At 40.3% G+C, this 16,030-nt stretch overlaps 1 protein-coding gene across 7 annotated transcripts in view; it reads left to right on the forward strand.

The window, feature by feature from the left end:
* Window positions 1–16,030, forward strand: part of NTM (neurotrimin) — a 948,891-nt gene that overhangs the window by 572,103 nt on the left and 360,758 nt on the right. The window lies entirely within an intron of this gene.

Here is a 16,030-nt window from a genome sequence, read left to right on the forward strand (position 1 = left end):
AGTATAACACCAGATGAGGGATATATCACTCTTTGTACCCAACAAATGTTATGTGTAAAAGAAGGATCTGTTGCTAAATCCTGCATGTTATTCTAATGTTGCTACATCCTTGAAATATGAAAATTATTTAAATAAAGTATTTAAATAGACAATTACCATGTTTTGATGACATAATCAGTTTATGAACTGACACAGTGATTTTTTAAATGTCATTTACGAATATGAGTATAAATTACCAAAATATTTTATCAAACTGTACTATCCTGCCAAGTACATTACATTTTCTTCTTAATCGCTTCTATTGACTAGAAGGACAAGTTCACATGGAAATGTGAATACAGCATGTGGAAGTGTTCAAGGGGCAAAGAAGAATACAGTAGAGCATAAAAAGATGAGATGCACATTTTATAATTTCTCACAAGTATATATTTGTATTTACATTTTTTAAAAAGGGCAATAACTCATAAATCTGTTGCTTTTATTCTCCTCACTAGCTGCTATTTTTCCATTCTGTATCTGTGGGGCAGAAGAGAAATGTGTTAGCCTGGAGCTAAAGTTGCATCCTTACCACTTCCCTGCCAGCCGTCCCAAGCTCCCACCCCTTCCAGGAGTCAGGATAATGTAAGGGAAAGAGCTCTTGGGACAAGAATTCCAATCCTGACTCTTCCACTTCTTGGCTGTGTGTGACCTTGGGCAAACTAATAAATTACTTAGCTCCTGTTTTCTTACCTGTAATCATTTTTTGTAAATGATGATTACAAGAGGTAATGTACACAGCAGAGGGCTTGGTGCAAATGCACACAGCCCATTACATGTCTGAGCCTTCGTGTTGCCAACATTCCAGTAGTTCACTGCCTCTTCTAGTTCAGTGCCTCTTCTACCTCAGGAAGAGAAGGAGCCACTGACCTCTCATGTGATAGGTGCTGTGAAGGCTTCCTGAGGTACATGACCTCCTGACTGTGAAAGTCAAAGTTAATCCCAAAATTCAAACTCAAGCCTTTCTGACTCCTGTGTCCTTTCTGACTCCTGGGTGCCCAAACTGAACAGAGGCCAATGGCTCCTCACATCTGTTTGGTGCTCTGCAGCCTTAAAGCATTTCCTTCTATTCTCTTTACTTATCTTCAGAGACTATCAGCACCTGGAAAGCAGGGAGTATGTCTTTGATTCCTACATCTCCAGAACCTGGCATGTTTCCTGGCCCATAAACACGGTGGGACAAATACAGGCTCAATGAGCAGTAGATTTTTATTTCACTTCTTACTACAAAACTGTGCAGTGTCAGGAGGACTGGGATAAAGCTTACAAAGCACCTAACACAGCTCACAAAATGCAGGCTCTTATTGGCATTATTGGGGAACAGGTATTATTCACTTGGAGTGATCAAATCACCTCCCCCCCCAAAACCCACTAAATAATGGATTTGAGCTCTCAACCCAATTCTTGTGCTTCCACTTGACTTTATTGCCCTTCAATCTCAGTAAAGTGTAGCTCTATTCAAATGGGCAGGTGTTGGCTGCATAATAATCCCCATGAAACCACGAAAGAGCACACTTATAGGTACTGAACATCATCCCATATTATAACTGATTTTCCTTCCTCTACTTGCTTCCTTTTTTCCCTTTCTTCCTCTTCCTTCTGCAGACATTTATTGATTGTCTATTTTATGCCAGTGTTTTATTATTTGCTGGAGATTTAAAAAAGAATAAAGGAAAGAAAGCTATAATCTCATGTGAAGATGGGCACTTAGACAACTAACTCTAATATAAATGGAAAGTGGTATAGCACAGACAGGCACAGAGTGCTCTGCAAAAACAGGAGTGAGAGTGGATTAGTAGAGTAATTATTACTAGCTGCTATAACAAACTACTTCCAAACCCTAGTGAACTAAGACAATAAACATTAATTTCTTACTGACACAATATCCATTATAGGTGACATGTCTCTCCTCTTCCAGCTGGTGATTCAGGGACTTGGGCTCTTTCCATCATGTTTATAGTCTAGTCCTTGTTTTCATGCAGGTATATAGGGAAGAGAAGGCAGAGAATCATGCCCTGCCTTTTGGGGCCAAACCTGGAAATGGAGCTAGACCTATAACATGTACCCACTAAGATGCAAGGGGGCTGGGAAAGGCATCCTTGGTCTGGGACTAGGATGCAAATGAGAGCAGTTTGGTGGGCACTGAACATTGTCTCTGCACAGGAAATTGTTATTTATATTGAGAACAAGAATAGGAGTCTGGGGATACAAGAAGACTCTGCAGAGGGGGGCCCATTTGCCTCACCCCTTGAAGAATGACTAGGGTTTGGCCATGTGGGAACATTACAGGGCATTCCAGGCAAAGAGATTCATAACAACTAAGCATGCATCTGCAGATCTTTGTAACACAGTCAGGGGAGTGGAATCATCAAGTGAAGAGGCATTTCAGGCAGCATTTTTCTATCACTGCATCCTCATGTCATCTTTTTATCCTGGCCTTCCACCATCCCACCTGCTGGTGGAAATTTACTATTTGGGTTACATAGCATCTACACTCTTTTCCTATTAGGGGAGATTCTCTGCTGTGTGCACTATGGAGGGGCCATGGGCCCATCTTCCCTACGGAAGTTCTCTTCACACTGGCTTTCTCCCTTCTTGGCACCTAGGGTGTGGACACATGACCTGGGCTCAACCTAATGGAGCCCTCATCCAAGATGTCAGCTAGTGACACAAAGAAGTGGTAGCTAGAAGCCAGTAGTACTCCCAGGGGTAGGCCAAGTAGTCTGTGTTTTAACAACCTTTTCAGGTGTTCTGATGCATGTTACAGTCTGACAAGCACTGCTTTCCCCTGTTTCTCCTTGCTGAGTCCACCCTCAAGTTTCTGATTCAGTAGGTCTGGGGTCGGGCATGAAGGTGTGCATTTCTGACAAGTGATGGTGCCAATACTGCTGGCCTAGGGAGCACACTGAGAGAGCCTCTGTGCTATTTTACCTCACAAATGTAGATACTGCAACTATATTACACCCAACATAGAAAGACTGCCACCGTATCACCCCAAACATAGAGAGGCTGCTGCCACATTATCTTGAAAACATAATGAATAGAATAGAGAAGGAGGAAGGACACAAAGGGGTAGATCCTCCAGCCAGAATGAAAGAGAACAAAGCAAGAGGCTTCAGGGTGCAACTCTCTGGCTCTCTTCCCCCTTTGCCCTCTGAGCATACTACTCTCATTTCCCCCCATCCTTTCCCATCACATTGGCCCACTTTGCCTGGGTAAAACACTCTAGAAATACAACTTTTTTTTTTTTTTTTTTACCTGTACAGGTGCCAGTTCTGTCATTAGAAATGTCTTGCCAAATTAGATCACAAATAAGCCAAGAATATCCTTCAAAGTAATCAAAGTGTAGCATCAGAACCTGATCTTTCTCTCACACATCCATGGTGATGGCCCAGGGCTGCTTCCTTTACAGCCTGGAAGATATTCTAATTCTGAGTCACATTTTTCTCAAGGGGAAAAAAATTACCTGTTAGACTAGTGCTCTTTAAAGAAGATTCTTTTTTAGAGGAACTTTGTGAAAGCCACATTTGGACATTATTTGTATGTGAAGATTGTGCTCTTCCTGCTCATAAACTTTTCTGAAACAGTTTTTTTTCTCCCCTCTTTTTTTGTGGGAGCTTAGAAAAGGGCTGGTAATTTTAAAACGTCATCTGTGACACTGATATGCCTTTGGTAGCAGATAAATGCCAGTGGCTGGTGTGAAGACAATTTGCCTGGAAACTATGAAATGCTATATATCCAGAATTACTAGGCACAGAGTAAAATTCTCCGTTTGTTAAAAAAAAAAAAAAAAAAAAAAGTTCACCAGACACTGACTTGCACCAGTTGAATTTTGTGCTGTGTGTTATTAATCCTTCTGTTCACAGTGCATGAGACACAAGAGGCAGGGGCTCCTGGTCAGAGCTGAGCTCTTAATGAACCATGTTTTGGGAGGCCTCTGTGTTGCAGGAGACAATGCTGTCCGTTCTCTGATTCACATACAAGACACAGGGAACACACTAGGCGGTTTAAACGTGCAGCTTTCCTTCCACACAAGGAACAATGATATCAGCATGTAATCGCAGTATTTTGCCCTTGACATAAAATTCTGCCCGCTGCTCCGGTAACCAGCAGCTCACTCCTCACTAATTTGAAATAGGTCTCAGTGGATTGGCATCCCCTCCATCTGAATTGCAACATACACTTCATCTCCTCCTGTTTAAAATGAGGATGAGCATGCTTGTAGCATTTAAGAGTTGGAAGCTGCTTCAGGGATAGGTATTTGTATTTTCATGAATTATTTATTTAAGCAAATGTATACAGAGCATTTGTGTGTTGGAGTATATGCCTGATCACACTCGAAGGGGTGTCATGGAAATGTATCATGCCACCGCATCACTGTTGTGACATATGTAGTGTGTAGAGTCAAAACGCTGCTCCTGGGATAGAACAGGATTAGTTCAGTTTGGAGTCATTGGCTCTCATGATGCAAGACTAAGTAAATGCGTTTTATCATCTCCCCTGTTGTGTAAGGATAAAGCCCAGACTGGATCTATTTGGGCTTCATGCCTGGAGTTTTGAACTAAACACAGTCCCATTGGTGTTTGTAGGATTTCATTGTTTTTGTTTTTATTTTGTTTTCTCCTTTCACCAAGCACAGATTCAGAAAAACAGCAGTATGTGCTTTAGAGGTTTATATAGCATTTTCCCTACAGGGAGATTCACAAAATAGTATAAATCAAGTTATGTTTTTAAATATTTGTGTAAGACAGAGTCTCTGCTTTCCCTTTTACCTAGCATTTCCTGTCATACATGTACACCCACATGCACATGCAGCCAGAGGTCTGCTGTAACACTTAACGATGCATTCAGGTGTTTAATTTGGAACAGTGCAGAAAGTGAGGGGCCTGATCATCCTCTCATATGTGGGAAAATCCAGCCTCAAGTTTGCTTTGGACCCTTTACTCCAGCATATGTGGAGACAGCTGTTAGGGACAGCTTCTTGACTCTGTGGACATTCTCACCTCCTCCTTTCTGGTTGACTGGCAGTTAAAGATTGAAGTGAAGGAATCTAGAATGAGCCCCTAAAACATATGTCAGTAAGTACTCCTCTCTGAAAACACAAAGAGGTGGAATAGGAAGAGTAAAGCTTAACCAGGTATTCAGGTTTTTGCCTAAATACTCAATATTTCTGAAATCATTTAAGGAATTAACTCCAAAATCAATCACCAGCCAGCCAGTGTTTGTCAAAAAGAAAGGGCAAATTGCATACGTGACTTGGCTAATTCCCCCTGTGAAGTACTCTGAATTGTGCAGTGACCTCTTGCACCTTTACTGATGCCCTCTAAAAGTCCCATGTGGAAGGGTAACTATAATTGCTCGCTAAGATGCGTCCATCCTGAAATCTCCAGGAGACAGAAATATTAAAATGAATAGATGGCGCCTGGCAGATCGCTTCCTGCCAGTGATAAGCAATCTTGCCTATTAAGTGTCTCCCAGTGCAGGCAGATACTTACATTCCATGCACGGTCACAGGCACGGCGTGGGATGATTGATTGAACATATCTATACTTTGTATACAGCTAATGAACTCAGGATGGTTGCTTAAAAGGAAGACTGATAGAACCCAGAAGTCTATAGCCAGATTCTGGCCAGAAAGAGGGTGAGAAAGCGGTCCAGGGAATCAGGGTTTAGGGGGAGATAAATCAGGTAGATAGACATTATAAACAGGGCTGGGAACCTGGGGCTTGCAGGCAGTGTGAGAGACTCTCGGGAAACAGGGAGAAATGAAGAAATGGAGCGCTGATGAATGCTTCACTGCCTTCTATCCTTAGCACGCTTGGGTTCAGCAGCCATATGTGCTTTTTAAAAAAGAATCTTCTTTCTAAATCCTAGAAACATTGGTCTGAAAATACGGTAAAAATTGTACCAATGCCCTTCTTTTAGATAGGAGAAAGCACAGAGGTAAAATAAATTGCCTCATAAGTTAAAGTCTGATTTCCTGATCTTTTTCTTTAAAATGGAAGTTAAAAGTGGGGGCACCTGGGTGGCTCAGTTGGTTAAGCCTCTGACTTTGGCTCAGGTCATGATCTCACAGTTCCTGAGTTTGAGCCCTGTGTTGGGCTCTGTGCTGACAGCATGGAGCTGAAACTTGCTTTGAGTTCTGTGCCTCCCTCTCTCTCTGCCCCTCCCCCACTCACTCTGTTTCTCTCTCTCTCTTTCTCTCTCTCTCTCTCAAAAATAAATAAACATTAAAAAATTAAAAAAAATGAAAGTTAAAAGTTTTTTATTGTTCTTTAAAAAAAGAAAAAGAAAGGAAAAGACCTATGCTCATTATAAACTGACCTAAACAGTTTAGTATTTTTAGAAGTGCAAAGGGAAAGTTTCATTGGTGGGGCCTTTCTCTCCTTCTCCAGAACAGTCCATAAATTCATATGTATTTTTATATTTATTTTTCCTCAAGTACAATTCATACAATATGAATCCTACACAAATAAAATATGTCACATATTTTATAAAATATATTATTGATCCTTTTGTTTACAAATAGCATATTGGCAATATGCATCCTTGTTGGTATGGATAAATTAATCTTGCTTCTCCTAAGATTCCATGAGGTATTTCACTAGTCCCTTATTGTTAGTCTTAAAAATAAAAGTTATTTTACCAGAAAAAAAATAGGTTCATCCAGGAATGGCAGAGAATTGCAACTCAGGATATGCCACATGTGGCAAAACCATAGACAGGTCCCACAAAGAAAGGAGAGGACTGTTATTTTATGAATAAAAAGGAGGAAGTTGGGAAGGGCTGTTGTGAACAAAAGTCCCTAGGAGAAAACCAAATTCAGGGTGATGAAGGTTTCTCATCGCCTCAGTTGAAGGAATAGTTGATTTCTTATAGGAGACACAATATACATCTTTCCCTTTGGGACCTATAAATGATGCTTCTTTTCTGTTGAGATTCTTTGGGGTCTGTAATTGACAATTATTGTTATAATTAATATTTAACTGATGAGGCTTCCCCTTCTATGCTCCCCCCTTCTAGCCTCTGACTCCATTTTAGTGAGGTTTGACTTTATTAATTTCACATTGCAAATTAACCTGGAAGTTGTTTCTAGTTCTTCTGCTCTGCCAACCAAGGCCATGGTGCATGTGTGTAAGTGTATCTGAAATGCAGACTCCTAGATACGGAATTGCTAGAACCAGTGGTATACAAATTAAAAGTCTAGGAATATTGCAAAACTGACTAGCAGAAAAGTCATTGCATTGTGCCATCCCACCAACTATGTGGGACCACCAGAAATTCTAGTCCGTGGGGGTATTTTCATGCTTTGACATTATCAGACTGGTAGGTGAGAAATGTTTAATTTATATTTCTTTAATCATGGAGTTGAATGTCCTTTCATATAATTACTGGGCATTTTTACTTCATTTTCTTCATATTGCTTGTTTCTATTATTTGCTTGTGTTTCTTTGTTTTTTCATATTTTTTCTTTTTGATTTGCAAGAGGTGTCATGTGTTAAGGTAATTTGACCATTATCACATGTGTTATAAATTACCTTCCAGTTGTTTTTTCATGATCTTATTTTGTTTATCAGGTATATATATTTTATATACGATGTTTCATTTTTATGTAGTCAAAGTTGCCTTTATATCTTCTGAGCCCCTAGTGGAAAAGATTGTTCCCTTCTCCATTCCCAAGAATTTGAACAATATGGAATATTTTCCTAATGGTTTGCATAATTTAAATCATTGATCCATCTGAAATGTATTTAGTGTCAAGAGGAGGATCCAGTATTTTTCTTCTGTATAAAAAGGTGTATGGTCCAAGAATCCTGTGTTAACTAATGTACCTACTCCCACCGATGGGAAGCGCCATCTTTACTTAGAGCCAATTCTGGAACCTCTTTTATTCCATTCATTTGTCAGGCTAACACTGAGACAATTCTGTGTTTTTTCTAAGTATTATAGTTTTGTAAACTCTTTCAGTGCTTGTCAGGAAACATTCCCCACATTAAGGATCCTTCTCCTACTTTCCCAAATTGTCCCGCGGTGGGCAACACGGGAGGGAAAGAGGCAAAATTTCACTGTGCTGGTGCCCCTGCAGGGTCCTCTGCAGTCCTCCACCTGAGACATTGGACATTTCCCTGATGAGCCCCAAAGAACTTTCTTCGAATTTCTTGGTATCGAAGCCCTTTTGATGGGAAAGCTGTCAGGGGGCTTGTTTTGTAGCTTCTCTTCTGCCCGTCAACTCCATGAGCAGCTGGTCAGAGAATGGCTTCTTACTTTTGGTTATATGTTTTTTTTTTTTTTTTTTAATACGATGTTCTCCTGTGTGATTTCCTCCCCTAATTGGCACTGACAAACTGACTTTGTATCCATACCTGATTTTATCATCCACCTTCACCTTGTACATTAAGTGCAGGACAGCTTTAGGATCCACTTGAGCTCTCTTTGCCTGTGGATCCAATGGGTTCTGCACTTCTGTCAGCCTGCCGATTTCTCGGGAGCATGTCCATCTGTCTTCTCTGAATCTCAGCACTAAGCAGGGCTCCTGGCATGGATGAGCACTCCAAAAGTGGTTGATAAGGAAGAAAGAACCAAAAGGAGGGAAGGAGAGAGGAGCACGATGACACATGTATTCAGCAAGCATCTGGAATGAGTAGAACATCTGTAAGACACAAAGGCCCTGAGGTCTGTCCTTAATTCTGATTTCGTGATCTTGTTTTAGTGTTTTAGCACTCTGGGGTCTTGTTTCCTCATACATTGATACCACTCAGTTACCCATATGGGCAGTAGTTAATATACCAGTTAATAACATTGACTATGGCATCAGTCAGATGTGAATGTAAGTAATGGCCATACCACCTACTGGTTTTTGATTGGTTTAATTTACTTTTGTTAGCCTCAGTTTTTCCTCCTTAGATTAGCAGTGAGGATGAGGTGAGATAATGCACTGAAAACACTTGACACAGAGCCTGATATGTACTGTAGGGACCCAATACATGTTAGCTCCTACTAGTAGGATTTCTGTTATTTTTATTATCATTATTACTGCTATCTTATTTTATTCAGTAGTAAGTTGATAAATGAAATTATTTACTTGACTATAAGGCCATAGGCGCTACACTGAGCAAGAAAATACAATAAAAACAAATTAAGCCCAATGATGATTGTATCCAAAGATCTAACAAAACTCAGCCACTTTCTTTTTTCAAAACATTACTGTCCCTCTGATTATGGGTCGTTGTTAACAAGGAGTTACTGTAATGCAGAAAGTTGACTTACATCTAGAAAGAATGAATGATGGAAATAAGTGCCTCCTGCTCAACTCTTTAAGCTCAGGGCCTTTTTACTTGCTCTTCCCTCTTCCTGGAAAGGTCTTCCCCTTGGTATCTCAGTGGCTTCTTTTCTTACTTCTTTCAGAAGAGCAATGTGTCCGGGGAGCCTTTGCCGACCACCAGTATAACACAGTACAACCACCCTGGCAATATGCAGGTCCTTAGCTCTTACTACCACCAGACATGTGCATGTATTTTTATTTTCTTAGTTTTATCTTATTATGGTAAGAACATTTAACATGAGATCTACCCTGTTAACACGTGTTTACGTGTACAATACAGTAGTGTTCACTGCAGGGACACTGTTGTAAAGTAGACCTCTAGAGCCCATCTTGTGGAATTGAGGCTTAACGTGTGTTGATTAGCAGCTTCTCATTCCCTTTCCTCCTACCCCCAGCCTCTGGTAATCACCATTCTCCTCTTTGAGTCTGTGACTTTGGCGACTTGAGATAACTCATGTAAGTGTAATCATGCAGTGTGTGTCCTCCTGTGACTGGCTGATTTCACTTAGTGTAATGTCCTCCAGTTTCACCTGTGTTGTCGCATACGACAGGATTTCCTTCTTCTAAGGTTGGATACTATCGCCTTGTATGTATATGCCACATTGTCTTTCTTCACTCATCCATCAGTGGGCATTTAGGGTGTCTCCACATCTGGGCTGCTGTGAAGAGTGCCGTAATGAACATGTGACTCCTAATATGTTTTGTATACTTATTATTTGCCTGTGTATTGCCCACTGTTCCTCACTAGACCCTAAGTGGCATGAAGGCTTAGCTTTGCTTTCTTCACTGCTATACCCTCAGAGTCTAGAATAGTGCACTGTTCTAGATTCAGACCCCGGTACTTCTTTCCTTTGTCCTTAGTTATGTCCTGAGATGGAAAGCCATCCCAGTCCCAGGTTTAAGCCATGTACCCAAAAAACTGACTGTGTGGCTGGAGAAGTGATCAGCTTTCACACCCTTGGAAATTCAGGTACTTGTGCTTGGTCCACCCTGAGTACTGGTCCCAGACCCAGAATGGTGACCACATTCCCATGGTCTCTGAGGTTCATCCTCTTGAGCCATGAACAGTGTCATTTGTTAGGTCCAAGTCATTTGCAAGTCTGGTTTTAGTTGAAGATCCAGACCCACTGAGCATCAGCACAATCAGCCTTACAGATCATTTGCAAAAGCCCTGAAGAGCAGAGAGCTCTGTTTTGATGTAAGATTCACATCCTTGTTCCAACTTCTGCCCTCTATATTCTCTGCATTCTTCCATCCTGTTGAGACTCTTGTAGCTATTCATAATTGTTTCTTCCATAACTCTGCAAACTTACTATTGTTTACTATTTGTAATCATTTTGTTACAGTTTCCTCCACAAGAATGTAAACTCCATGAGTGATGGTAACTTGTTTGTTTTGTTAACCACCCTGTCTTGACTATCAGGAACAGTGTTTTGTCATAGTAAAAGAATATTTAGTGAGCACTGATTGATTTAGTAAACACTGATTTTGTTTCACCTTCCCATCCACACTCTATCCCAAAGGTGGTATGAGTGGGCTGCCCGCCCTTTTCAAAACCCACCTTAGGTACCATATTCCTAGGTTGCTCTAGTGACCTCCTGTTTCTTTGGTCTTTTCCCCTCTGGATTCTTCACCCTGTAGTGTACCTCACAAGAGCAGGGATCCCAGAAAGATAGTCTTGAAACATGGCCCAGAGCACTTTCCTCCTGTTTCCACGGTGTACAAATCTTTGCCTAGTAGACAGCATTCAAACATCCTTGCCTGGTTTTCTGGACATCTGACACACTGGCTTCAACTTTCCTTTCCATCTCACCTCCCCTGTTCCTGAAGTCTTGCTTCAGCTAAACCAGAAAACTCACCTTCACTAGATATGCCCTGCGTTTCACACATATACTTTGTTCATGCAATACCCTCTGTCTGAAGAGCCCCCTCACTTCCCCTCTACCCCACTGTGTTCTTTGCATCTTTATGTCCTTGGCTTAAAAGGAACAAAGAATCAGGTCACATCCTGAATCTACTTGGTAAGTGGATAACACTTTTCTGAGCTTGTGTTTAATAATATGTCAAGTGATGGAAATAATGGCACCTACTTTATCAAGATATTGGGAGGGTTAAATTAAGATACTGTGTACAGGTGGTTTGTCATAGAGTAAGTGTTCCATAAATATAAGTAGATATTTCTCTTCAAAGACCACTCAAAAACATCCCCCTCTGCCAACTCCCTTCTAATATTCCCAGACATGGTCTTTCTTCTTCCTTACCATTCTGTTGGAGGTTGTGGCAGAGTTGGCCATGTACCAAAATGCTCTATACACAAGTTCTTTCTTCCCTTCAATTTATCTAAGATGAGAAACACCTTGAAGTTAAGAATCTTGTGTTCTCTGCAGTACGCTGAACATCACAGTTGTTCCAGAATTGTTTTTCCTTTTTAATGGAGTGAATCATTTTGCTGCTTCTCAGACTACTTTCTATCACAATATCCTGTAGATTAGGTAAGGATAGCCTATTTTTCACTTTGGTAATGGCCCAGCAGCTAGGCCCTGATTTTGAGCTCTTAATATGATACCAGGAAAATCACTAGCATTGAAAGAAACTAGATCAGAGGGTGAATAAAAAGGCATTTGATGAGGCTCTTAGTGTAACAGAATGTCTCACTCATCTTTTTTCCTTAGTCTTTGAAATAGACAATGGCCTGGAGCCTTCTCGGCAGATGGACCATGTTTATGCCTTAGCCACTTAACAGCCATTAGCCTAATTCCATACACTGCAGCCAAATTAAATAATAAGTAAGAGCCTATGAAAAGCTGGTTTGGAGGCAGTATTACTGAGTCTCGCTTGATGGCCTTCTTGGAAGCACATGTTTCCTCTCCATGCTGTCAGCCTGGTTTTGGGACTAAGGCACCTTCCACACAGAAGCAAAGATGCATACCTTCAGGAGAGTTGTCTGCACTCTAGATACAGGAAGAACATCCTGATTATAAAGTCCAGCTTTCACCCCCTGCTCCTACCCTCCATGTCACCTACCAAGAAGACAACTCACAGTGATGTGATTTTTGCTTTGATTAGTCAAAAGTTGCTGTCTGTGTTACCTGATAGTATATAACCTACAAAAGTTCACAACAAGGAAGTAACATCTCCATTCTACTGCCAACAAGCTGATAAATTCTCCTTTATAACCCCTGTTTTCTTGCATTTGTAGCATTGCTTATAGATTCCCTTCTCCAAGAATGCCTCCCTGACAACCCCCAAATCCTACACATTCTTCAAGGAAGGATCTAAATGTCTCTGTCCCCAGGCAACTGTCTCAATATGAAGTGCTTCTCAACTGCACCCCTACTGTGAATGACCACGTCCTCCCCTGAGCACCCTTCCCACTGAATCTGGACATAATATTTAATGGAATTTAATACTTTCATGCTGATATTATAAATTTTGTATATACAGTTCCTGAAAGGTAGGAACTCTATTGTTCATCTATGTACTTCCTATAGGTTTAACTTTATATGTAAAATGTTTGTGTGCATACATATATGTTCATACACATACAGTCAATTTTTTAATGAATGCCTACAAACTCTTAGACATTTTAACTCTAGCTTCTCTTTCTCTCAGTCCTCCATAGTGAACCCAAATTCTTTCTGCACGTGGACACACAGGTCTCTGCATTTGTAAAATATCTCTATCAACCATGAATGCTCATTACCTGATTTACAAGGGGTTAGATTCATATTATCTCCTAGAAAGTGTGGTTGCATTTCTTAACTTAAATTTTTGCAGAAAATAAAAGCAGAAAACTCAATTTTCATCAAAAAAGAAACTTCAGGTGGTTGGGTGGCTCAGTCAGTTAAGTGTCTGACTCTTTTTTTTTTTTATTTTCTCTTATGACTTTTTATAATATGAAATTTATTGTCAAATTGGTTTCCATACAATACCCAGTGCTCATCCAAACAGGTGCCCTCCTCAATGCCCATCACCACTTTCCCCTCCCTCTCCCCCCCCCCCCTGCCAATCAACCCTCAGTTAGTTAAGTGTCTGACTCTTGATTTTGGCTCAGGTCATGAGCTCATGGTTCCTGACATTGATCCCCATGGTGGGCTCTGAGCTGATAGCATGGAGCCTGCCTGGGATTCTCTTTCTTCTGTCTCTCTCCGTGCCCCCCACCCTACTCCCGTGCATGCTATGCACACCTCTCTCAAAAAAAGGTAATAACAAAACTAAAAAAAAAAAAAAAGAAAAAAAAACTTAAAAGAAGACACTCATTAATACTAGAGACTTATTGCAAGTTATACTTCATAAAAAAGCATACATGGTTCTTGTGTGTGGTAGCTGACTGGTGACCAGTCCTTCACCTGTATGCTCTCTTCCTACCTTCGTACAAAATTCTCTACAGATAAAGAAAGACAAATTAAATTAGAATTTTTTTTCTTCTGTAATTCTGCTAGTAAGGTGTCATGCAGATTTAAGATCCCTGACCCTTTAAGTAACATGTACCAGCTTGTTTCTTTAGGTTGATTTTATCAATTAAAAACAAAACAAAACAAAACAAAACAAAAAAAAAAAACAAAAAAAAAACAAAACTAGAAGGTAGCCACTCATCATGGCTTCTGGACAGAGACTATGAAGTTCAGATTCCTCCAAATGCTGGCAAGGAAGAACATGGGGTAGATAAGTCAGATACTTTTTAGTTTCAGATGTTAGGAAGATACTGGATGGTCTGTTGTCCTGGCAACACTTCTTTAATGTTTCAATAAGTGTGAAAAATGAAGTGCTAAGTGGTCCAAAAATAGAGGCATAATATACCCCCCCTGTTATGTTTATAAGATCTTTTCCAAACATATCTTAGGACTAAAAGTTACCTGGTTACCTTAGGACTAAAAGTTACCCTGGTTATGAGGGTAAGGTGTATGTGGTATCTAAGGCACTTTAAATGGCAGAAGCCAAGTCAATATGGCATGTGTATGTGCATGCATATGTGTGTACTTTTGTACATAGTTAGCACAGAGAAGAGGCCTTTGCAGACACTATACTACCTAGAGGGCATGGAATGAAGGAAAATATAGTATTAAAATTATGTTCAATTCTTTGGGAATTGTCATTCCTATCACCCAATCCAAGGAAGGAGCTTTCTCTAAGTAAGTAATTTCATTGACTTGATTGCTTTATGTGGTTGGTTTTCTGTGGTATTCCTCGCCTGGGGAACCATTAAGTCCAGTGAAGGCTCAGTGCTAGACAAAATACAGAATGGCCTTAAGCACCCAGGCTTCTGTAGAGCTGCAATTCACTTTGTAATGACAAAGGAGGAGGAGTAAAGACTAGGAAAAAAAAAAAAAAAAAAAGGAAGAAAGTTGTTGGGAGGCTACAAAAGTTTAAGAAACCAAGAGAAGATAAGATAAAGAGATCAGAGGTCACAAGGAAGAGGAGGAGAAATAAATGATGTGCCATAAGGAGAATGCAGACCTTAAAATTGGGTCTGATTAACCCAAACTACTCTTCAGAGATGCAGAAGGCCATCATATTTCTTGCTCACCTTAGCAGCTACTGTTTGTGGGAATATCAGTCCATCTGTAAGCTTGGAGAGGTGAGTTCCTTTTGTTTAATGATCTGTAATTATGTAAGTCAGACAAGAGGGATGCAATGGCATCATATGACACTGTTTCTCAGGGTGAGCTGTGATTTAGTTAGGACCTCCTTTTCCCTAAAATAACTGCCTGAATAACTCCTGGCACTTGAGGGAGTCTGCAAGTCAGGTTAGTTTTGGGAATGAGACTTAGGCAGTGTGAGTAACACAGGGGGCTTCTCTCCTCACACCAGGAAGGAAGTCTCTTAGATTTATGGGAGGTGCCAGAGGGGAAGAACCAGCCTACTGTCCTCTAATCCAGGCCCCAGGAAGCATGGGGACCACTACTGTGGCTCAATAGTACCCAGGCTGCTGGCCAAGGCTTCAGCTGGATATGTGCAGGTCATAAGTGGGACCCCCATAATGTACTGATCTACATTCAGCCAACAAGTAGACTTAGGGCTCCCAATACTATGGCAGGATTGTATAGATTCTTTCTTCTCATTAGTACCTCCTGGGAGCCTCCATGCATCATTGGTAATTTCTCCCCATAGTGCTTGGCACAAACTGTGGGCTCAATTAACTTTTACAGAATTTTTTTTTTTTCCAGAAGCAAAATCATTATATGTTTATGGTGGGAAGTTTTAGGTAATACTGAAAAGGAAACGCCACACACACAATGCAAACCATCTATAATTCATTATCCACAGTTCGTTATTGTTAACATAATCATACATATGCTTTAAGTTTTAATTTTATACAGTGATAGATCTAATTACATTTTTCATTTACACAAATGAACTCCCATAGTACACAATCTTTTGTTACATGCATATAAAGTATCTTTCCATGTCCCTAAATATTTCATACATTATATTTCATGGCTACAAAATATTCTATTTTATAGATGGATCTTTATTTAACTAATAATCCTCTATGGTTGGACAGTTAGACTATTTCCAATTGTTTTGCTGTCATAAATACCATTCAAATGAACATCTTTGTTGTTAAGTCTTTATTCAAAACCATAGTTATTTTCATAGGATAAATTCTTCCAAGTGGAATTGTAGCAGAGAAATTCCAATGACCAGTGTTTGTTGATAGCTGATGTCAGA

This window comes from Leopardus geoffroyi, chromosome D1, assembly GCF_018350155.1.
Source record: "Leopardus geoffroyi isolate Oge1 chromosome D1, O.geoffroyi_Oge1_pat1.0, whole genome shotgun sequence".
Classification (NCBI taxonomy): domain Eukaryota; kingdom Metazoa; phylum Chordata; class Mammalia; order Carnivora; family Felidae; genus Leopardus; species Leopardus geoffroyi.